Source organism: Leopardus geoffroyi, chromosome C2 (assembly GCF_018350155.1).
Source record: "Leopardus geoffroyi isolate Oge1 chromosome C2, O.geoffroyi_Oge1_pat1.0, whole genome shotgun sequence".
Classification (NCBI taxonomy): domain Eukaryota; kingdom Metazoa; phylum Chordata; class Mammalia; order Carnivora; family Felidae; genus Leopardus; species Leopardus geoffroyi.
Window position 1 is genome coordinate 81,805,686 of NC_059333.1, and position 24,712 is coordinate 81,830,397.

The 24,712-nt window shown below is 39.5% G+C and overlaps 1 pseudogene; it reads left to right on the top strand.

Annotated features, from left to right (window-relative positions):
- Positions 1 to 22,355: 22,355 nt before the first annotated feature.
- On the top strand, positions 22,356 to 23,365 carry LOC123576131 (annotated as a pseudogene).
- Positions 23,366 to 24,712: the final 1,347 nt, after the last annotated feature.

Below are 24,712 nucleotides of genomic sequence, written 5' to 3' on the forward strand. Positions count from 1 at the left end.
AAGTATTAGGTGAGTGAGGTACTAGATTCCTGACGATACCAATTCTACCACTTGGTCTCTTGTGAAGGGGACAGGCTGCAGGACAGCCAGGGGAACTGGACTACTGCCCTAAACCCTTTGCTATCTCTAGGAATTCTGAAAGTAACAGCCTCTCCAGGGTCAGCAAGTCCCTAGATTTCAAAATTTCAGAAATACAAAAAATAAAAAGCATGTCTAATATATCCAATGAGCCAATGCTCAGAACTCTGCTTCCGCATATACTTATCTATTGACGTGTCATCTTCTTCTGCTGGTCTATTAGAAAAAAAAATTTTTAAGACAGTTTTTTAATTTTTTAATGTATATTTATTTTTGAGAGAGAGTGAGAGCACAAGTGAGGGAGGGGCAGAGAGAGAGAGGGGGACAAAGGATCCAAAGCAGGCTCTGCACTGACAGCAGAAAGCCCCATGTGGGGCTCGAACTCATGAACCATGAGATCATGACCTAAGCCTAAGTCAGACACATAAATGACTGAGCCACCCAGGTGCCCTGAAAAAAATTTTTAAATATAATTAATTTGTATTAATATCTTTAGTACTTAGCACAGTGCATTGTTGCCCATTATAAGCAGTCAGAACCACATAGTTAAAATTGAGAGAAGCAGAAGATGACAAGAAGGCAATAGGTCGTTCTAGGAGGATTCTCTTCCTTCTGTCCACGTGTACAAGTGAGGCCCTTCAGGGTTCTATCCTGGGCCATTTTCTCTTCTCACCATACACTGTCTCCTGACACAAGTTTAACTGTGACCATGGATCTCATTGTCTTAATAAGCAGATAACTAACTCCCTTCCCTGAATCCTCAACAAAGGTTCATATATCCAGGAAGCCATAAGACTTCTTTCCTTGGACATCTCGCTGGCATTTAAAGCTCAACATGTTCAAACTAAATGATACACTTCTTCTCCAAATCAGCTCCTCCTCCCACTCTGTATTTCAGTTTGTGTCACCCTCATTCTCCTCCATGTTTTACCTGGAGATCTGAAGAGCATCCTTGACTCTTTCTCTCCCCAACCCCCCTATCCCATCAATCATTCAATCTTACTGACTCTGTCTTCTAGATATAGAGGAATGGGTCTGTTCACCATCTCTCCTACTGGCCTGCACAAGGCAATGTCCCTTCTTATCTGCAACAACCTCCTAATTGGCTTGTCTTCAGTCTTCTCTATAATATAGACATACTTTCATTTAAATCACAGAGTCAGGGCTTATTTGAACTTGTATCAGTCTTAAATCTTTTAACAACTTTTTAAAAAATGTTCATTTTTGAAAGAGAGAGAGAGAACACTAGTGGACAGGGACAAAGAGAGAAAGAGAGACAGAGGATCTGAAGCAGGCTCTGACAGCAGAGAGCCCAAATTGGGGCTTGAACTCATCAACCGTGAAATCATGACCCAAGCTGAAGTTGGACACCCAACCAACTGAACCACCCAGGCATCCCAAAGTCTTATATTTTTTCAAAAAAAAAATTAATATTTTTAGGGGCACTTGGGTGGCTCAGTTGGTTAAGCGTCTGACTCTTGGTTTGGGCTCAGGTCATGATCTCAGGGTTTTGTGGGTTCGAGCCTCGTGTCACATTCTGAGCTGGCAGCATGGAGTCTGCTTGGGATTTTCTCACTTTCCCTCTCTCTCTGCCCCTGCCCCACTCACACTGTCTCTGTCTTTCTCCAAATAAATAATTTTAAAAATATTAATATTTTTAGTAGTTTTAGAATGCTCAGTTATGAATACAGAAAAGTCTATAGTTGTCTTTTTCTTTATATAACTCTGTGTTTATTGACTTGTTTCAATGAGCATGTATTCTTATTGCATTTGAAAGGAAAATAGGATAAGCTTTAAATGGGGAAAGCTCATGTGAAAGAGAGACTGGAATCGAATTGCCAGAGAAGGAGAATGTTATTATGAAAGCCAAGGCAAGAGAGAGGTTCAAAGAAGAGGGGTGGTTACAATGCCAAGTGCTGCAGAGAGCATTCAAGTGGGATGACAACTCAAAAGCATAGAGTTTGCCAACTGTGAAGTCTTTGGTGGCCATGGCAAGTGCCATTAAGATGGAATGGTAGATGCCAAAGCAATTGCAGTGGTCTGTTGCAAAGAGGCAGAGACAATGAAATTTGTCTGTGATGGGCAAGAGAAAGATATGGTGGTAGCTAGTGAAGAATACCTTTGGCAGAGAATATTTTTTTTAAATTTTTTTTTCAACGTTTATTTATTTGGGGGACAGAGAGAGACACAGCATGAACGGGGGAGGGGCAGAGAGAGAGGGAGACACAGAATCGGAAACAGGCTCCAGGCTCTGAGCCATCAGCCCAGAGCCCGACGCGGGGCTCGAACTCACGGACCGCGAGATCGTGACCTGGCTGAAGTCGGACGCTTAACCGACTGCGCCACCCAGGCGCCCCAGGCAGAGAATATTTTTAAGGGTAGGAGAGGTGAATGGTTTAATAAAGAGACTTGTAGCTCCCAGAATGCTGAAAGAAACAAATACACAAGACTGGTGTCTTACTGTCCCTTTATAAGGCTTTAAACCTTGTGAAAGAAGGACTTCCTCCACTTCACCAGCTACAAGGATGACAAAATGACATGGGTGACAAGAATACTGATGCCAAGAGGCTGCAACAGCCAGGCCATCAGAGCAGGGGATAGGAGAAGTGCACAAGACTATCAGGGTATCAAGCCTGGAGCCAGAGCAGAGAATACTTCTTCAAGTGGGAAGGTGGGTGCCTCTAGCTTCAAGAAATCTGGGGTTGAGGAATTAAAAAACAACACCTTCAATTGTCAATACTTATGGTATTCTATCCTCTTTTGATTGTACACCTTTTGACTGTGACCAGAGTAAGTAATACATTTTCGCATTGTGATCTAATACAAATATACATAAGAAGCAAAAATTTCACAAACAAATATATATTCCTGCTATGTATAATAAAAGGTAGGGGCACCTGGGTGACTTAGTTGGTTAAGTGTCTGACTCTTGATCTCATGGTTTATGAAATCAAGACCTGCATTGTGCTCTCTCTGTGCCTCTCTCCTGTGTGTGCATGCACACTCTTTCTCCCTCTCAAAATAAATAAATAAACTTTAAAAAATATAAAGAAAAAGTACTACAAAGTTTGTGTTAAATAAAATACAATATAGAAACGCACCAAATAAAAAGTACAAAAACAAAACCTGGGAAAGACTGCAATTTGGAAAATGTGAATCTCGTTTCTAAGTTCATACAACCTGCTTAGTACTTTTCCTAAAGACAATCAACAAACTGGTTACAGGTAGCTCCAATATTTGAATAATTTTTTTTAACTTTTAAATTTTATTTTGAGAGAGAGTGAGAGCAGGGGAGGGGCAGAGTCAGAGAGAGAAAGAGAGAATCTCAAGCAGGCTCCACATTGTTAGCACAGAGCCCGACATAGGACTCAAACTCACAAACCGTGAAATCATGACCTGAGTCGAAATAGAGTCGGATGCTCAGTCACCCCTGAATAAAATATTTTTAGCAATCCCTATCAAAATAACACCATCATTCTTCACAGAGCTAGAACAAACAATCCTAAAATTTGTATGGAACCAGAAAAGATCCCAAATAGCCAAAGCAAGCCTGAAAAAGAAAACCAAAGCAGAAGGCATCACAATCCTGGACATCAAACTATATTACAAAACTGTAATCATCAAGACAGTATGGTACTGGCACAAAAACAGACACTCAGATAAATGGAACAGAATAGAGAACCCAGAAATAGACCCATAAACGTATGCCCCAACTAATATTTGACAAAGCAGGAAAGAATATCCAATGGAAAAAAAGAGAGTCTCTTCAGCAAATGGTGCTGGGAAAACTGGGCAGTGACATACAGAAAAATGAACCTGGACCACTTTCTTACACCAGACACAAAAATAAACTCAAAATGGATGAAAGACCTAAATATGAGACAGGAAGCCATCAAAATCCTTGAGGAGAAAGCAGGCAAAAACCTCTTTGACCTTGGCCACAGCAACTTCTTACTCAACATGTCTCCAGAGGCAAGGGAAACAAAAGCAAAAATGAACTATTGGAACCTCATCAAAATAAAAATCTGCTGCACAGTGAAGGAAACAATCAGCAACACTAAAAGGCAACTGACAGAATGGGAGAAGATATTTGCAAATGGCATATCAGATAAAGGGTTAGTATCCAAAATCTATAAAGAACTTATCAAACTCAACACCCAAAAAACAAATAATCCAGTGAAGAAATAGGCAAAAGACATGAATAGACACTTCTCCAAAGAAGACATCCAGATGGCCAACCGACACATGAAAAAATGCTCAACATCACTCATCATCACAATGAGATACATCTCACACCTGTCAGAATGGCTAACATTAACAACTCAGACAACAACAGATGTTGGCGAGGATGCGGAGAAAGAGGATCTCTTTTGCACTGCTGGTGGGAATGCAAGCTGGTGCAGCCACTCTAAAAACGGTATGGAGGTTCCTCAAAAAATTAAAAATAGAACTATCCTACAACCCAGCAATTGCACTACTAGGTATTTATCCAAGGGATACAGGTGTGCTGCTTGGGAGGGGCACATGCACCCCAATATTTATAGCAGTACGATCAACAATATCCACAGTTTTGAAAGAGCCCAGATGACAATCAATGGATGAATGGATAAAGAAAATGTGGTATATAATATACAATGGAGTATTACTCAGCAATCAAAAACAATGAAACCTTGCCATTTGCAACTATGTGGATGGAACTAGAGGGTATTATGCTAAGCAAAATTAGTTGGTCAGAGAAAGACAAATATATGACTTCACTCACATGACGACTCTAAGATACAAAACAGATGAACATAAGGGAAGGGAAGCAAAAATAATATAAAAACAGGGAGGGAGACAAAAACATAAGAGACTCTTAAATATAGAGAACAAACAGAGGGTTGGGTGAGGGGTTGCAGGGAGGGCAAGAGGCTGAATGAATAAGGGGCATTAAGGAATCTACTCTTGAAATCATTGTTGCACTATATGCTAAGTAACTTGGATGTAAATTAAAAAAAAAAACTCCTCTCTGCAAAAAAAAAAAAAAAAAATTTTAAAGGTCAGATTATTTATAACAACAAAAGAAATAGCCCAAATATTCTTTTAGAAAGAAATGGTGATAATAACTATATATGAGACATATATATAATGGAATACCACGCAGAATTAAAAATAAATGAGAACTACATTTATACACTACGATAGAGTGATACTCTGGACATACTAGTAAATGAAAAAAAGCAACCAAAACAAGTGTGCATGGTATGCTAGAGGGATGGAAAGGCTAAAGAAAAAAGGGACAGAAACTAAAACTTTCTGAATATATCTTGTTTGATACATTTGATAATAGAACCATGTAAACATTTTACATAATTATAAGGTGTGTGGTTTTAAAAGGCAATCCCTAAAAATCAGAAGTAAAATGAAACAAATAAACCTAACTCTATATTGAATGAACAGGATAAACACAGAAATATGAATTATTTCAAATGGGTTTAAAACTCTATTTTGTGTGTTCTTGGTGGGATATACCTTACAAAAAACTGAAAAAAATCTTAAACAATTTTTGGTAATCATAATGCTTGTGTCAGCGTCAGTACTGTTATCCTAAGACTGGTGTGTGTGTATGCGGGATAAAGCAAAAAAGTGATTATGTTGGTATTCCAGTGTGAGAAAAAAAGGAGAACTGGATTCAGATAGATGGGGTTAAGCGAAAATCCTATGGTCCTGGGGCGCCTGGGTGGCTCAGTCGGTTAAGCATCCGACTTCAGCTCAGGTCATGATCTCACAGTCTGTGAGTTCGAGCCCCGCATTGGGCTTTGTGCTGACAGCTCAGAGCCTGAAGCCTGCTTCAGATTCTGTGTCTCCCTCTCTCTCTGACCCTCCCCCCGTTCATGCTCTCTTTCTCTCTGTCTCAAAAATAAATAAACATTAAAAATAAATAAAAGAAATAAAAGAAAAGCAAGGGAGGGTATGTTAAAATGACTTAGGAACCAATTTTAAGAGGCATTCATTGCCCCCAAATGGGACATATGCTCAGTTGCCCAAATGTCCACAAGAATTATAAATTGGAGGCGGGGGGGTGGGGAATGCCTGGCTGGCTCAGTCGGTAGAGCATGTGACTTGTGATCTCAGGGTTGTGAGCTCAAGCCTGCTTAAAAAAAAAAAAAAAAAAAATAGGGCGCCTGGGTGGCGCAGTCGGTTAAGCGTCCGACTTCAGCCAGGTCACGATCTCGCGGTCCGTGAGTTCGAGCCCCGCGTCAGGCTCTGGGCTGATGGCTCAGAGCCTGGAGCCTGTTTCCGATTCTGTGTCTCCCTCTCTCTCTGCCCCTCCCCCGTTCATGCTGTGTCTCTCTCTGTCCCCAAAATAAATAAACGTTGAAAAAAAAAAAAAAAAAAAGAAAGAAAGAAGGGGCACCTGGGTGGCTCAGTTGGTTAAGCATTCAACTTTGGCTCAGGTCATGATCTCACAGTTCATGAGTTCAAGCTCTGCATTGTTCTTTCTGTTGTCACCACAGAGCCCACTTTAGATCTTCTGTCCTTCCCCTGCTTGCGCAAATGCACTCTCTCAAAAACAAACATTAAAAAAAAAGAATGGAATTATTTGAAATACTTCAAATATGTTCATGAATTTGTAACGATCCTTTAAAAAACAACAACAAAACTTATTAGTCACCTTTGGAAGATGCTAGGGAATCAAAATATTTTTTTGAAATCTTGTATTTTATCTTGTTTTTCCTATACAAACTGTACCTGAGGGTAAACAAACAGTTGAAGAGAAATTTCTGTTTATATAAATATGGCAGATAATAAGTGAAGAATGAGATGGGGCACCTGGGTTGTTCAGGAGGTTGGGCATCTGACTTCGGCTTAGGTTATGATTTCACAGCCCGTGAGTTTGAGCGTCGTGTCAGGCTCTGTGCTGACAGCTCAGAGCTTGGAGCTTGCTTTGGATTCTGTGTCTCCCTCTCTCTCTCTGCCCCTCCCCTGCTCATGCTCTGTCTCTGTCTCAAAAATAAATAAAAACATTAAAACAAATAAGTGAAGAATGAGATAACATTGCCATTTCGCAAATAATAATGAAATGATGGGTCTTGGTATTGATCGTCAGTGATTACTAGTATCACATAAAGAGACGACGAGACATTATATGCCTCCTGATAGAAAAATACACCTATTTATATCTTGCCTCCCACCCCCAAAACTGAACCTCAATCTGATGAAGACTGCAGATCTAATTACCAATTTACAGGAAATAAATTGGACAGAGGATCATGGTAAGCAATACTACAGGGACACAATCAGCAAAATCCAAAATCCAGACTATGGAAAACTCTGCAGGATAAGTGAATTGCTAGGAAAAAAAGAAAAGAAACAGAGGAGAGCTATTGGATAGGGTTCAATCAGGAAAGAACCTCTTTCGGTGATATAAAGGATTTATTATAAGACTTATACCCAACATAATTGGGAACTAGTTGGGTAAGCAGTCAGTGTCAATCAGTTACCCCTGCATCTGGTGCTGAGCCTGAAGTCAGGGAGGCTGACAGGGGGAGCGAGAACAAGCTGGGAACCCTATCTGTCTCTCATTAGAACCTGTGTTGGTCTTTCATCAATGCTAAGCTTCCAACTTTGATGATGTGGATGATCTACAGAAACACTAGTGTAATTCTTAATAGAGCTGCACATAATGCTGGACCATTAACAATTATGTTTGCCAGTTAAACTTGAACATGCCTCTATTTTTCACTTCATCATTTTTTACTCTTAAACAATAAATTTTATTCTTTAAATATTCAATTTTAAAGCATTTGGTACAAGTTCAGTTAAAATGCTACAATCATTACACACTCAAAATATATTGCATTGATAATAATGCCTTTTCTGAAAAACACAAAGTTCTTATCTAAAATCCATTAGAAAGTATAATTCTGCCAACAGCAAATAAAATCATACTAAACTTTGCTTCAAACTTAGCTGCAACTATACAACATTAACCCTTCCATTTTGATAGTCAAATTTATCACAATATACCAGGGAACAAAAGATCAAATGACCCAGTGCTAATGAGCTCATGAATTCATCACATCCCTCTCTCTAACCCCATTCATTGCAATTGGTGCAATATGGCATTTTTGCTAAGCAACCTTATGATGAAACTCTGGTGTTTTCTTTAAAAAAATTTTTTTTAAATGTTCTGGTTTTTTTGAGAGAGATAGAGTGTGAGCAGGTGAGGGGCAGAGAGAGAGAGAGAGAGACAGACAGACAGACAGACAGACAGAGTGCAGGTGGGGGAGGGGCAGAGAGAGAGGGAGACACAGAATCAGAAGCAGGCTCCAGGCTCTGAGCTGTTAGCACAGAGCCCGATACGGGGCTTGAACTCCTGAACCACGAGATCATGACCTGAGCTGAAGTCAGATGCTTAACTGACTGAACCACCCAGGCACCCCTGATGTTTTCTATTCCATTATGTTATAGTATATTATATTTAATTTAAAAATTAAAAAGCTGGTCAAGAGTTACTAACTTGATTTCATGACCTACTAATGGACTGTGCCCTTGGCTGGGTTATATCTACAATATTAAAATTCCCCTTCTGTTAATGTTTAAATTCACTTAACTCTTTTGAGTCTCTGTATCTTTATTTTTATTCTCCACGTATGTGCTTTTTGATTTCCACTGTTCTTACTATGATCTTTACAAGTCAGGGATATGATAGAAATTCTGAATGTGGGTGATTTTGTAAGTCATGCCATGGTTTCTTTCTGCCTTCAAACAGAAAAGTCAAACTTACTATACAATAACTCAGTTTTCTTAGATTTCTTCTTATCCAACATCGCAAGGACAGGTCTTAAAGTCACTCTTATCATAGGTTCCTAAAAGTTATTTCTCAGTTTCTATTTGCAACTCACAAAATTCTATCTTTTTAAAAAAATTTTAAACACCTGACAAAGAGGTATCTTGAAAAGGAATGAATGGATATTTTTCTGATTATTCTATTGCTATGTGACAGATCACCCCACACTTGATGGTGTAAAACTGTAATCATTTTATTATCACAGCATTCTGTGGGTAAGTAATCCAGGGAGGGCACAGCAGAATGGGCTTATCTCTTCTCCACATGTCTGGGGCCTCATTGAGACTAATGGTTTCTTCACTCATATGTCTGGTGGCCTACCTGGGATGCCTTGAGGCTGGGCTCTGTGCAGTCTGTCGACTGGAGCTCTTACTGTGGCCTCTCCCTCTGATGTGGGTTTGTTTTGCATCTTTTCGTATACATGCCCTGAGATTTAGGTTTCTGGGTTGGTGTGGATTCATCACTTATTTGTTCAGTGATATCTATTCAGATTTGTATTACTTTGCTTGATGTCTTTGGCTCATTTATTCACCCCCAAAATATTATGGGTCTGGTTGTTTCAGGCACAGTGCTGAGCACACAGATGCAGAGCTTAGACACAAGCACAAATGCACTTTAATGAATGAGCATAGACTCCAATATCAGGCAAACTGCACCTAGAATCACAGCTTCATCACTAACTAGTTGGAACCTTGCTTGAAAAATTACATAGGCCCTTGTCCTCTTTTTCCTCCTGAGGATTACTCATTTAACTAAGACAGTGCCTGGAACTTGGTGGAAACTTAATATGTTTATTCCCTTTAAAAAAAAAGAACTCAGTGGAAAATTATTAATTATATCCATACATTCACAACAGCATGAAAGGGTTAATATAAAGGTGTATATATAAGATAATCTGTGTACAGGAAAGCGCCACCTAGCTTAGGCTGACATCTTGAGAAATTTCCCATAGAATAGTAATTCCCATCTGGCGTGGGTCGGAGGAAGGAGTATGGAAGCTGATGGGGAATCTTTGCATTGAAGGGCAAAGGCTCAAAAAAATGCATTCAATATTATAACATTATTTGATAAATGAGGAAGTGAAAAAGTATGGTTTTGACAAGGAAGACTACATAAAGTAAATACAAAACCACTCCAGATGATAGATATTCAGATGTAGAGGATATATTCTGCATATCAGCAATTCTCAAAGAGGAATAATCAGAGTCTCAGGGGAAGGCTGGTATGAAATGAAGACATACATACATATACATATATCTGCTAAGGGTATGGTTTAAATTTTTTTTTAACGTTTATTTATTTTTGAGAGAGAGAGAGAGAGAGCGAGCACATGAGCAGGGCTCCACCCAGGCTCCCCAAGGGTATGTTTTTTTTAAAGATTAAGAAACTTCAGTAAAAAACATAGTGACTAAGCCTTGAATAGCGAGTAGGAATTAGCTGGGTGCAAAAGGGAAGAAAAGAAAATTCAGGGTAATAGGACCAGCCTTCACAAGTGGTCTGGGGTGTGACAGAGCTGGGCTAGTGGGAGGACCGCAGGTGGTGTTACATGGCTGTGAGTGAGGGGTAGATGAGCATAGAAAGGTCGGCAGAGACCAAATCTTGAATCACTCGTATGCTCTACTGAGGGAATACTGAAGGCAGTTGGGAGTCACTGAAGGATTCAGAGGGAGAAAGTAACAAAGGCAGATTTGCTTTTCTAATAATACCCATAAATTTCCTTCTGCAGTCATGATTTCTTCTTTGAGCTCTCAGAAAGTAGTAAGTACAAGTTTATTGACCCCGGGCTTATTCTTAGCTGGGAATGCTGCTTCTGCCCTGGTAGATGTCCTCTTTTTTGTGCTTTCTCTTTCTGTCAGAGATTTCAATCCTTATGGATTGCACAGGTGGACGCAGACAGGTGTGCTGTTTTGAAGCGGATCTTACTAAATTGCTACTTTGAACTGTCACCATTTTGGTTTTTATTGTCTATTTTTAAAAACTTTTTGTTGAGTTTATCTAGGAAGTTTCCAGTGCCGAGTTTACTGGGAGATAGCAGGAGGAAGTGAAAAACATAGTAGGCTTATAGTTCAAGTACCTTGCCCTGCATGACTTTGAGTAAGTCACAACCTCTCTGAGCTTCAGTTTCTTCACTTGAAACATAGAATAATCATCTTGTAAAACTGGGGTGGGAATTAGAGACAATGTTCACCAAGTGCCCGAATCATAGGTGTTCAATGACAGTAACTTTTGCAGATGTAGTCAGTGCTCATAGGTGTTCAATGACAGTAACTTTTGCAGATGTAGTCAGTGCCCGCTCCCTGCCCTTAGCACTCATTGTTCCCATATAACTAACAGCTACTCACTTCAAGCACCTGTGACTGCCTGCAGGCTTTCTCTAGCCACAGAAGTGCGATCAGCCCTAGCTTGGGGTAGGCTACAAATGCCAAGGAATTAATGCCCCCAGAAGCAGCCCTTTCAACCAATGGGAGTCTTTAGATTAAAACTCCTTCTTTCTTGTTCTCTGAGTGAAACAAAGCGAAGCCAATTCTACATATTGTCCCAGAGGTCTCCAATGGATTGTTAGTCAATAGTCACCAGTCATACTTCTCATTAAAGAGCACTGTATTGGCTTCTTTCCCTTCCCAGTCTCACTTCTCTATGCCCTACCAGTGATCACCTCCCAAATATATTACTTGCACTCAAATCCTTGTCCCACGGTCTGCTTCTGGGGAAGCCAGCTGAGGACAGTAACTATTGTTCATTCATTCAATAGTTATTTTAGTACAGACAATGTGTCAGGCACTGTTTTTTTTACTACTACTCCATCCTCCTGTACAATCTTACATCTGGGATTTCTGGTTTCTTACATTTTAAAAATTATATTATTAAAAAACTAAAGGAAAAATGTAAGGAAAACTCTTCTCCATAATCTCAGCAACTTAACACAAAAGGTACTTCTATGTCTTCCTATTCCCTTCTATTCTTTATCCATGCATGCACATATTTCACAGTTGCAGTTGTAGGTACAATCCAGTATTCCGTGGTTTTTTTTTTTCCACTTAGTTTCCTACCATACTCATTTTCCCTAGCCTTTACAATTAGCACTTTAAGATCTGTGTTATATTCTATTACCCTACTGTAGGACATTGGGATGGTTAATTTTATGTGTCAACTTGACTGAGCCATGGAATACCCAGGTAATATTTGGTCAAACATTATTCTGAATGTTAATGTGCTTAGATGAGATTAACATTTCAATTGATAGAATAAGTAAAGCAGACTGCCCTTTCTAGTGTGGGTGGGCCTCATCTAATCTGTTGAAGGACTGCATAGAAAAAGGCTGACTGTACCCTAAGTAAGAAAATTCTTTCTGTCTGTCCACTTTTGAATTAGGACATCAGCTTTTTATTTCCTTAGACTCAAACTAAAATCAGTTCTTCCTGAGTCTCCAGCATGTCAAGTCACTGTGCAGATCTTACGACTTAGGCCAGTCTCCATAACTGCATGAGCCAATTCCTTATAATAAATCTTTTTATACACATAATCACACTATTGGCTTTGTTTCTCTGGAAAATCCTAATACAGACATGCAGGTTGTTTTTTATTTATTCCCATTATGGCTAGCACTACACATAAAGTCTTTACATTCACAATCTACTTGTTTTTAATTTTATTTATTTTTATTTTTTTAAATGTTTATTTTTGAGAGAGACAGAGCATGAGTGGGGGAGGGGCAGAGAGCGAGGGAGACACAGAATCCAAAGCAGGCTCCAGGCTCTGAGTTGTCAGCAGAGAGCCTGACACAGGGCTCGAACTCATGAACCATGAGATCATGACCTGAGTCGAAGTCAGACACTTAACTGACTGAGCCACCCAGGTGCCTCAAATCTTATTTATCTTAAAATAGCAGTACATGAACACTGTACAAATTGAAAATATTTTCCTTCCTCCACAATGAAGCTCACTATTACAAATTTCTTGTACATCCTTCAGGAAGTAGACTATACCTGTATCACACAACTGACAGCATGCTACTCATATCATCCTGTGCTTTTTCTATTCAATGATTCAACTTGGTTATCTTTCATGCCAACATGCACTGCCTCAGTGCTTCTGACAGGCTTGTTCCCTCAGCTCCCCTTGCTGCTATTTTTTGTGACAGTACCTCCTCAGCATAGGGACTCCCTCTTAGGCAGAAAAATCACTATCCACCTTCTCTACTAATTCATTTAATCACTCTTTTAGTCACTTGACAAATGTTTACTGAATATTTACTATGAGCTGAGCACTTTGCAGGCCATGGCACAGAATGGTGAGCAGAAGAGGCCATACATATCCCTGCCCTTGTGAAGTTCAGTTTAGGGACACAGAATAATGAGCCAGAAATTTCAGAGAATCCAGGTGAGTGAAGTGATGAAGGGTGTGTGTGTGTGTGTGTGTGTGTGTGTGTGTGTGTGTGGCAGGGGGTGGGGGGGGGTGGCAATGGATGACACAGAAAGGAAAACCTGGCCCAGAAGGGCTTTATGAAATAAGTGTCACCTTGCTGAGACCTGAAGAATGAAGAGTAAGCCAAGGGAAAGGACTGTGGGAAAGATGTCCCTTGCAGGAGATGATAAGAGAGGAAGAAGACAGGAGAGGGAGAATGGAGGGAAGTAGAGACAACTTAATATGGGGAATGCTTAGTGGGCCAGAGAGATGAGGCCAGAAAAGTTGGCAGGAGCCAGGCCATGGAAGCCTCATGGACTTTGTCCTAGGGGCACTGAAGGGTCTGCTTTTTGTTAATTCCTTCAGTTTGATGTTTTCTGTCCTTTAAATATTTAAATACTTTTAACCTATTAATTTTTTCACTACATACTCTGCATTATTGTTCAGTGCTGTTCTAGGGTTTACAGTAGGCATCCTTAACATATGCAGCTTAATTTAGAGTTTATATTGTATCCCTTTATGTAAAAAGTAGAACCTTAAAACTACATGGGTCCATTTACTTACCCACTCCCATCATCCTTTATGCAACACTTGCCATTTGTATTGCTTCTGTGTACCTTATAAATCCCACAAAATTGTTAAATTTTGTTTTAAACAGTCTTATCTTTAAACAATTAAAAGGGAAAAAATAGTCTTCTATATTTATCTAGATATTTACCATTTTTATGTTCTTCATTCCTTCCTAAAGATGAATGTTCTTCATTCCTTCCTTCCATCTTAGGATCATTTCCCTTTTGCCTGAAAACTTCATTTAGCATTTCTTATTGGAGAGCCCCAGGAAAAAAATTAACTGATTTTTAATGTGCAAAAACTATCTTTTTATTTGCATTGTTGAAAGATATTTTTTGCTGGGAATATAATTCTGGGTTGACAATATTCTCTAGCATTTAAAAAATGTTGTTACTGTGAGCAATTATACATCAACAAATTGGATAACCAAAAAGAAATGGATAAATTCCTAGACACATACAATCTTCCAAAAGTGAATCAGAAAGAAAGAAAATCTCAACAGACCAATTAATAGTAATGAAACTGAATCAGTAATCAAAAAATCCCCAACAAACAAAAGTCCAGGACCAGAGAGATTCATAGATGAATTCTACCAAACATTTAAAGAAGAGATAACATCTATTCTCCTCAAAGGATTCCAAAAAATAGAAGATGAAAGAAAGCTCCCAAATACATTCTATGAGGTTAGCACTACCCTGATACCAAAACCAGTCAAAGACACTACAAATAAAGGAAACTACAGGCCAGTATCCCTGATGAACATACAAACAAATATCCTCAAAAAAATATCAGCAAATCACATTCAACAATACATTAAGAAGATCATTCACCACAATCAAGTGGGATTTATCCCTGGGGTGCAAGTATGATTCAACATTCATAAATCATTCACTGTGATGATATACCACTAACAAAATGAAAGGTTAAAATCATATGATCATCTCAACGGATGCAGAAAAAGCATTTGACAACATTTAACATCTGTTTATGACAAAACCTCTCAACAAAGTGAGTATACAGGGAACATACCTCACCATAATAAAGGGCATATATAACAAGCCCACAGCTAACATCTACTCAATGGTGGAAAACTGAAAACTCTTTCTGTAAGATCAGGAACAAAACAAGGATGTCCATTCTCACCATTTTCATTCAAGATAGTACTGGAGGTCCTAGCCACAGCAATTAGGCAAGAAAAAGAAATAAAAGTCATCTAAATTGGCAAGGAAGAAGTAAAATTTCCTATTTGCAGATGACATAATTCTACATATAGAAAACCCTAAAGATCCCACCCAAAACTGTTAGAATAAGTGGATTCAGCAAAGTTGCAGAATATAAAATCAATATACAAAAATACATTTCACTTCTATCAGAAAGAGAATTTTAAAAATCTGAATTACAGCTGGATCAAAAATAAAATATCCAGAAATAAATATAATGAATAGGTGAAAACTGAAAAAATACATATCTATATTTCAGCATACTGAAAACTATAAGACACTGAAGAAAGAAATTGAAGACACAAATAAATGGAAAGATATTATGTGCTCATGGATTACAAGAACATTGTTAAAATGTACATAATATCCAAAGCAATTCCAATGGTACTTTTCACAAAAATAGAACAAACAATCCTAAAGTTTATAGGGGACAACAAAAGACCCAGACTAGCCATGGCAATCTTAAGAAAGAAGAACATAACTTGAATCATCACATTGCTGATTTCAAATTATATTACAACTCTGTAGTAATCAAAACAGTATGGTATTGGCATAAAAACAGACACATATATCAGTGGAACAGAAGAGACTCAGAAATAGATCTATACATATATGATCAATTAATTTATCACAAAGGCACCAAGAATATACAATGGGAAAAGGATAGTCTCCTCAGTAAAAGGTGTTGGAAAACCTGGACAGCCACATGCAAAACAGTGAAACTGAACCCCTATTTTACATCATATTCAAAAATCAACTAAAATGGATTAATTACACATAACACCTGAAAACACAAAACTAGAAGAAAACATGGGGGTAAACTCTTTAACAATGGTCTTGGTGATGATTTTTACAATTTGACACTAAAAGCAAATGCAACAAAGCAAAAAATAAACAAGTGGGACTATATCAAACTGAAAAGCTTCTGTAAAGATCAACAAAATGAAAGACAACCTACAGAATAGGAGAAACTATTTGCAAATCATATCTTTGATAAGGGGTCACCATCCAAAATATAGTTAAAAACTCATACAACTCAATAACAACTGCTGTACAACAAAAGATATGGAGACCATGCAGAGAACAGGCAAAAGTGATGAAAGCATGGTAAGGAAGGGAACTTCCCCCACCCCATCATGCTACGAACTGCAGAGGGGAGGGAGAGTATAGGGAGAACATGAGCAGATTCATCTGCCCTGGGGCATGGAAGAAAAGATGCAGTTTATTATTTATTATTTTATTTTATTTTATTTTATTTTGGAGAGAGAAAAATTATGTGAGTGGGGAGAGAGGTGGAGGGAGAGAGAGCTAGAATCTCAAGCAGGCTCCGCACTCGGCATAGAGCCCAACGTAGGGCTCGATACCACGACCCTGGGATTGTGACCTGAGCAGAAATTGAGTTGGTTGCTCAACTGGCTGACACCACCTAGTTGCCCTTTTTTTTATTTATTTTTTTTTTATAATATATGAAATTTATTGTCCAAATTGGTTTCCATAAAACACCCAGTGCTCATCCCAAAAGGTGCCCTCCTCAATACCCATCACCCACCCTCTCCTCCCTCCCACCCCCCATCAACCCTCAGTTTGTTCTCAGTTTTTAACAGTCTCTTATGCTTTGGTTCTCTCCCACGCTAAACTCTTTTTTTTTTTTTTTCCCTTTTTTCCTCCCCCTCCCCCATGGGTTCCTGTTACGTTTCTCAGGATCCACATAAGAGTGAAACCATATGGTATCTGTCTTTCTCTGTATGGCTTATTTCACTTAGCATCACACTCTCCAGTTCCATCCACGTTGCTACAAAAGGCCATATTTCATTTTTTCTCATTGCCACGTAGTATTCCATTGTGTATATAAACCACAATTTCTTTATCCATTCATCAGTTGATGGACATTTAGGTTCTTTCCATAATTTGGCTATTGTTGAGAGTGCTGCTATGAACATTGGGGTACAAGTGCCCCTATGCATCAGTACTCCTGTATCCCTTGGATAAATTCCTAGCAGTGCTATTGCTGGGTCATAAGGTAGGTCTATTTTTAATTTTCTGAGGAACCTCCACACTGCTTTCCAGAGCGGCTGCACCAATTTGCATTCCCACCAACAGTGCAAGAGGGTTCCCGTTTCTCCACATCCTCGCCAGCATCTATAGTCTCCTGATTTGTTCATTTTGGCCACTCTGACTGGCGTGAGGTGATACCTGAGTGTGGTTTTGATTTGTATTTCCCTGATAAGGAGCGACGCTGAACATCTTTTCATGTGCCTGTTGGCCATCCGGATGTCTTCTTTAGAGAAGTGTCTATTCATGTTTTCTGCCCATTTCTTCACTGGGTTATTTGTTTTTCGGGTGTGGAGTTTGGTGAGCTCTTTATAGATTCTGGATACTAGCCCTTTGTCCGATATGTCATTTGCAAATATCTTTTCCCATTCCGTTGGTTGCCTTTTAGTTTTGCTGACTGTTTCCTTTGCTGTGCAGAAGCTTTTTATCTTCATAAGGTCCCAGTAATTCACTTTTGCTTTTAATTCCCTTGCCTTTGGGGATGTGTCGAGTAAGAGATTGCTACGGCTGAGGTCAGAGAGGTCTTTTCCTGCTTTCTCCTCTAAGGTTTTGATGGTTTCCTGTCTCACATTCAGGTCCTTTATCCATTTTGAGTTTATTTTTGTGAATGGTGTGAGAAAGTGGTCTAGTTTCAACCTTCTGCATGTTGCTGTCCAGTTCTCCCAGCACCATTTGTTAAAGAGACTGTCTTTTTTCCATTGGATGTTCTTTCCTGCTTTGTCAAAGATGAGTTGACCATACGTTTGTGGGTCTAGTTCTGGGGTTTCTATTCTATCCCATTGGTCTATGTGTCTGATTTTGTGCCAATACCATGCTGTCTTGATGATGACAGCTTTGTAGTAGAGGCTAAAGTCTGGGATTGTGATGCCTCCTGCTTTGGTCTTCTTCTTCAAAATTCCTTTGGCTATTCGGGGCCTTTTGTGGTTCCATATGAATTTTAGGATTGCTTGTTCTAGTTTCGAGAAGAATGCTGGTGCAATTTTGATTGGGATTGCATTGAATGTGTAGATAGCTTTGGGTAGTATTGACATTTTGACAATATTTATTTTTCCAATCCATGAGCAGGGAATGTCTTTCCATTTCTTTAAATCTTCTTCAGTTTCCTTCGTAAGCTTTCTATAGTTTTCAGCATACAGATCCTTTACATCTTTGGTTAGATTTATTCCTAGGTATTTTATGCTTCTTGGTGCAATTGTGAATGGGATCAGTTTCTTTATTTGTCTTTCTGTTGCTTCATTGTTACTGTATAAGAATGCAACTGATTTCTGTACATTGATTTTGTATCCTGCGACTTTGCTGAATTCATGTATCAATTCTAGCAGACTTTTGGTGGAGTCTATCGGATTTTCCATGTATAATATCATGTCATCTGCAAAAAGCGAAAGCTTGACTTCATCTTTGCCCATTTTGATGCCTTTGATTTCCTTTTGTTGTCTGATTGCTGATGCTAGAACTTCCAGCACTATGTTAAACAACAGCGGTGAGAGTGGGCATCCCTGTCGTGTTCCTGATCTCAGGGAAAAAGGTCTCAGTTTTTCCCCGTTGAGGATGATGTTAGCTGTGGGCTTTTCATAAATGGCTTTTATGATCTTTAAGTATGTTCCTTCTATCCCGACTTTCTCAAGGGTTTTTATTAAGAAAGGGTGCTGGATTTTGTCAAAGGCCTTTTCTGCATCGATTGACAGGATCATATGGTTCTTCTCTTTTTTTTTGTTAATGTGATGTATCACGTTGATTGATTTGCGAATGTTGAACCAGCCCTGCATCCCAGGAATGAATCCCACTTGATCATGGTGAATAATTCTTTTTATATGCCGTTGAATTCGATTTGCTAGTATCTTATTGAGAATTTTTGCATCCATATTCATCAGGGATATTGGCCGGTAGTTCTCTTTTTTTACTGGGTCTCTGTCTGGTTTAGGAATCAAAGTAATACTGGCTTCATAGAATGAGTCTGGAAGTTTTCCTTCCCTTTCTATTTCTTGGAATAGCTTGAGAAGGATAGGTATTATCTCTGCTTTAAACGTCTGGTAGAACTCCCCTGGGAAGCCATCTGGTCCTGGACTCTTATTTGTTGGGAGATTTTTGATAACCGATCCTAGTTGCCCTTTTAAACTGCTGCTTTTCTGGGATGCCTGGGTGGCTCATTCTGTTGAATGTCTGACTCTTGATTTCAGCTCAGGTCATGATCCCAGTGTTGTGGGATCAAGCCCCATGTTTGACCCCGTGTTGAATGTTGAGCCTGCTTGCGATTCTCTCTCTCTCTCTCTCTCTCTCTCTCTCAACTCTGCTCCTCTCCCCCACTCATGCTGTCTCCCTTCAATTAAAAAAAAAAAAGGCAACTAGAATATAAAGGAAGCCCTAGAACCCTGTAAAACAGCGAGGAAGCTGCTAGAACTCTCTCCAGGTCAGAGGTGCTGGTGAATGCCACAGTTTATGCTCCCCCTCCACAATGATAGCACAGATGGAGGACTGTGCAGGTGCCATAGCATGCCTGCTGCTTTAGTGAGCACTGGGCCTATAGTTCACACCAGCCCTGGATGCTCTGGGGCACAGAAAAAAAAAAAAAGCTGTGGGGAAAAAAAACAACTGGAATATAAAAGATCCAGCCCTAGAACCCTGAGAAGTGATGGGAAAGCTGCTGGAACTCTCTCAGGGTCAGAAGGGATGGCTAATGCCACAGTTGTGTTCCTTTTCCACTTAGATAGTATGGACAGGAACAGGGTCCAGGTATCCCAGCCAGCGTCTCATCTCAGCGAGTCCTGGGTCCCTGGCCAAAACTAACCCCAGCCATCCCACTGAGGCCACCCCAGCATACAGCACACTGGGATACCTCCTGTTAGCTTTCACTACCACCATCGTGACACAATGACACAGGCACAAATCACTTCAGAACACTCTAGGCCCATACAACTTTGACTTCAGATGGCTTGCTAGGGCACCCCTGGCACAGAGTGCTCTGAAAACCCTGGCTGATTCCTGCCTAGGCTCCAGCCACCCCGCCAGGGCACCCTTTGTGCAGAGAGTCCTGGGAAGCCCTCACTTGTATCTACTTCAGCTTCAGCTGTCCTCCCAGGGCATCCTCTGTATAGAGTACCCTGGGACCTCCTGGCCCATGTCCCACTTTGACTCCAGCCACCCCATCAGGGAACCCCCCCCCCCACACACACACATGAAGAGCCTCAGGACACCCTGGCTTGCCCCCACTTTAGCTTTAGCTGTCCTGCCAGAGTAACCTTTGCATAGAGAGCCAAGGGACTGCACCAGCCCACACCTACTTTAGCCTTAGCTGTCCTGCTAGGGTGCCCTCTGTAGGGAGAACCTCAGGACCTCCTGACTTGCACCACTTCAGCTTCAGCTGTCCTGCCAAGGTACCCTCTTCACAGAGAGCCCTGGGACTGTCCCAGCCTATATCCACATCAGCTCTGGCCTTCCCACTAGGGCAGCCTCAGCATGGAGCACCCAAAGACTCCAGACAGACAGCCAGAATCACCAGGCATACATAGTCTACAGAGGGGACGACCATACTTCAAATTTAGGAGGAAGAGCTATTCCTTCAAGTTTAGGAAAAGCAGCTATTCTGCCTAATTCATAGAAACAAACATAAGAAAATCAAGCAAAATGAGACACTTTCCTTCAAGTTAGGAAAAGCAGCTATTCTACCTAATTCATAGAAACAAACAGAAAGTCAAGCAAAATGATACAGAGGAATATGCTCCAAGCAAAAGAGCAAGACAAAAACCTCAGAAAAAGAACTAAATAAAACAGAGAAAAGTAATATGTCTGAATAAAGAGTTTAAAGTAATAATCATAAAGATGCTCTCTGAACTAGAGAGAAGAGTGGAAGAGCTCAGTGAAAACGTCAACAAAGAGAGAGAAAACATAAAAAAGAACCTATCAGGGTTGAAGAATACAATAATTGAAATGAAAAACCCACTAGAAGGAATCAACAGTACATTAGCGATACAGAAGAATGACCAGAGATCTGGAAGATAGGGTAATGGAAAGCATCCACATTGAACAATAAAAGGAAGAAATAACTTTAAACAATTGTCTGTTGGACAACATCAAATGAACAAATATTTGCACTATAGGGGGTGTCACAAGGAGGCGGGGGGGAGCAGAAAACTTATTTAAAGAAATAATAGTTGGGGCGCCTGGGTGGCGCAGTCGGTTAAGCGTCCGACTTCAGCCAGGTCACGATCTCGCGGTCCGTGAGTTTGAGCCCCGCGTCAGGCTCTGGGCTGATGGCTCAGAGCCTGGAGCCTGTTTCCGATTCTGTGTCTCCCTCTCTCTCTGCCCCTCCCCCCGTTCATGCTCTGTCTCTCTCTGTCCCAAAAAAATAAATAAACGTTGAAAAAAAAAAAAAAAGAAATAATAGTTAACAAGTTCCCTAACCTGAGGAAGGAAATAGTAATCCTTGTTCAGGAAGCAAAGAGAATTGCAAACAAGATAAACCCAAAGATGTTAACACCATAACACATAATGATTAAAATATCAAAGGTTAAGGATAAAGAGAATTTTAAAGACAGTAAAAGGGAAGAAGTTACATACAAGGGAAACCCCATAAGGCTATCAGCTAATTTTTCAGCAGAAACTTGATAGGCCAAAAGGGAATGGCATGATATATTCAAAGTACTGAAAGAAAAAAAAATCTACAACCAAAAATACTCTACTTGGCAAAGTTATCATTCAGAATTGAAGGATAGATAAAGAGTTTTCCAGACAAACACATTTAAAGAAGCTCATCACCACTAACAAGAAGTGTTCTTTCAGTGGAAAAGAAAAGGCCATAATTAGAAATAAAGAAGTTGTGAACAAAAAGATGTAAAATATGACAACATATAAGTAAGACATGGTGGACAGGGGAGTAAAAAAGCAGTTCTTTTAGAATGTGTTAAAACTTAAGTGACCACCAACATAATATAGACTGCTATATACTTAAAATGTTATATATGGATCTCATGGCAACCACAAGCCCAAAACCTACAACAGATACACACAAGATAAGGAGAAAGAAAAGCAAGCATAATACTACAGAAAGCCATCAATCACAAGGAAAGAGAGCAAGAAGGAACAAAGAACTATAAAAACAACCAGAAAGTAACAAAATGGCAATAAGTACATTCCTATCAATAATTACTTTAAATATAAATGGTCTAAATGCTCTAATCAAAAGACATGGGGGTGGTGGAATGGATTAAAAAAACAACAATAATCTATATGCTTCCTACAAGAGACTCATTTCAGAGGTCACAGCTGTGAGCCCTCCTCTGCTTGTGCTACCCCCACCACTATTGCTGGGAGGTCTGAGTGCCTGAGCTGCAAACCATGGCCTACTGCTGGCAGGAAGGGAAGGATCTAATTATATTTGTGACCAAAGAAGACCATGAAACTCCAGCAAAGCAGAGCTGGTGGCTGATGACCCCAATGATCCGTATGAAGAGCATGGATTGATCCTGCCAAATGGAGACATTAACTGGAACTGCCCATGTCTTGGGGGAATGGCCAGTGGCCCCTATGAGGAACAGTTCAAGTCAGACTTTTCCTGCTTCTACCATAGCACAGAGGATGTCAAGGGGTCAGACTGTGTAGACCAGTTCTGGGTCATGCAGGAATGTATGCAGAAATACCCGACCTCTATTCCCAGGAGGATGAGGAGGAGGTGGAGGAGGAAGAGGAAAAGTCAGTAGAACGTTTAGAAGAGACAGCTCCCACTGAGGCCACTGCAACCAAAGAAGAGGAGGGGTCAAACTAATAAAAGGACATAAGGCACTGGGCTCCAGTCCTTCTGCCTAGGAGTGATATGAACCTTTTGCAAAATGCCTTTTGGTCATTCTCTGAGAAACTGTCCTTCCCTCTGTTGTTCTGTGCATTATAGTGTACAAAATAACTTATTTTGATGATCTTGATGGTCTTGGTCTTTTGACATATACACTGGAAAAACATGTATGTGTGTCTCACATAAACCTATCAGCAAATGTAGCTGTCACTTTTGAATTCTTTTCTCAGATTATCCTGAATTTTGTCACTTTGAAATAATGTGCTATGATCAGCACATTATCTGGGAGTATCTTGTGAGTGAGCTGATTTATTCTTACTGATTATATTAGATTTCATACCCCTTTAGGAAGTGAAATAGAAACAAGAACATCTTTCTTTAAAAATGCTGGAGTGGGGCCATTCCTAATACAAGAGGCCAAATGATCAGATACTTCTTTCTCGAAAACCATCCTGACCTTGAATATATGAGGGAATACTATATTTCATTTCTGATGCATTTTGGTTTCCATTTTTACCTCGACTCCCAGTGTTTTCTGTGTTTGGAAACTGGAGCTTTGGACCCTCTGATTCACAATCCCTTCCTAGGTGAAAAGAAAGGCTATTTTTGTCGTTGTTGTTATCCCAAAAACCCTAGTTTGGGGCCTGTGTTCACAATGGCTCTGTGTGAGCCTGCTGGGAAACAATGTTCTTGAGAGGTGGGGACCTAATTGTTACCAAAATAAAGCCAAGAGAAGAAACAATGTGAATTAAGTAGTCAATTAAAAGGAAAACATGATAAAAAAAAAAAAAAAAAAAAGAGAGAGAGATACTCACTTCAGATGTGAAGACACATATAGACTGAAAGTGAAGAATAAAAAAAGATACTCCATGTAAAAGGAAGCAAAAAAAGAGCCAGGTAGCAATACTTACATCTGACAAAATAGACTTTAAAACAAAGACTGTATCAAGAGACAAAGAATGTCATTACATAATAATGGGATCAATCCAACAAGAGAATACAATTGTAAATATCTATGCACCCAAAAGGGGAACACCTAAATACATAAAGCAAACATTAATAAACATAAAGGGAGAAACTGATGCTAATACAATAATAATAGGGAAGTTTAACATCCCACCTACATCAATGAATAGGTCATACAGGCAGAAAATGAAGAAACAGTCTTTGAACAACACATTAGACCAGATGGACTTTATAGATATACACAGAACATTCCATCCAAAAACAACAGAATGCACATTCTTTTCGAGTGCACATAAAACATTCTCCAGGATAGATCACATTAGGCCACAAAACAAGTCTCAGTAAATTTAAGAAGACTGAACTTATATCATGAATCTTTCCCAACCACAACAATATGAAATTAGAAATAAATCATAGGAAAAAAATTTAAAAAACACAAACATGTGATGACTAACCAGCATGCTACTAAACAACTAATGGGTAAATGAAGAATCAGAAGGAAATTTAAAAAATTCATGGAGACAAATGAGAATGAGAATGAAAACACAGTGGTCCAAAATCTTTGAAACACTGTGAAAGTTGTTCTAAGAGAGAAATTTATGGTGATAAAGGCCTACTCCAAGAGACAAGAAAAATCTCAGATAAATACTCCAACTTTACACCTAAAGGAACTAGAAAAAAAATGAACAAAATCCATGGTTAGTAGAAGGGGGGGGGGAAGAATAGAGCAGATATAAATGAAATAGAGACTAACAAAATAGAAAAGATCAATGAAACCAAGAGTCAGTTCTTTGAAAAGGTAAACAA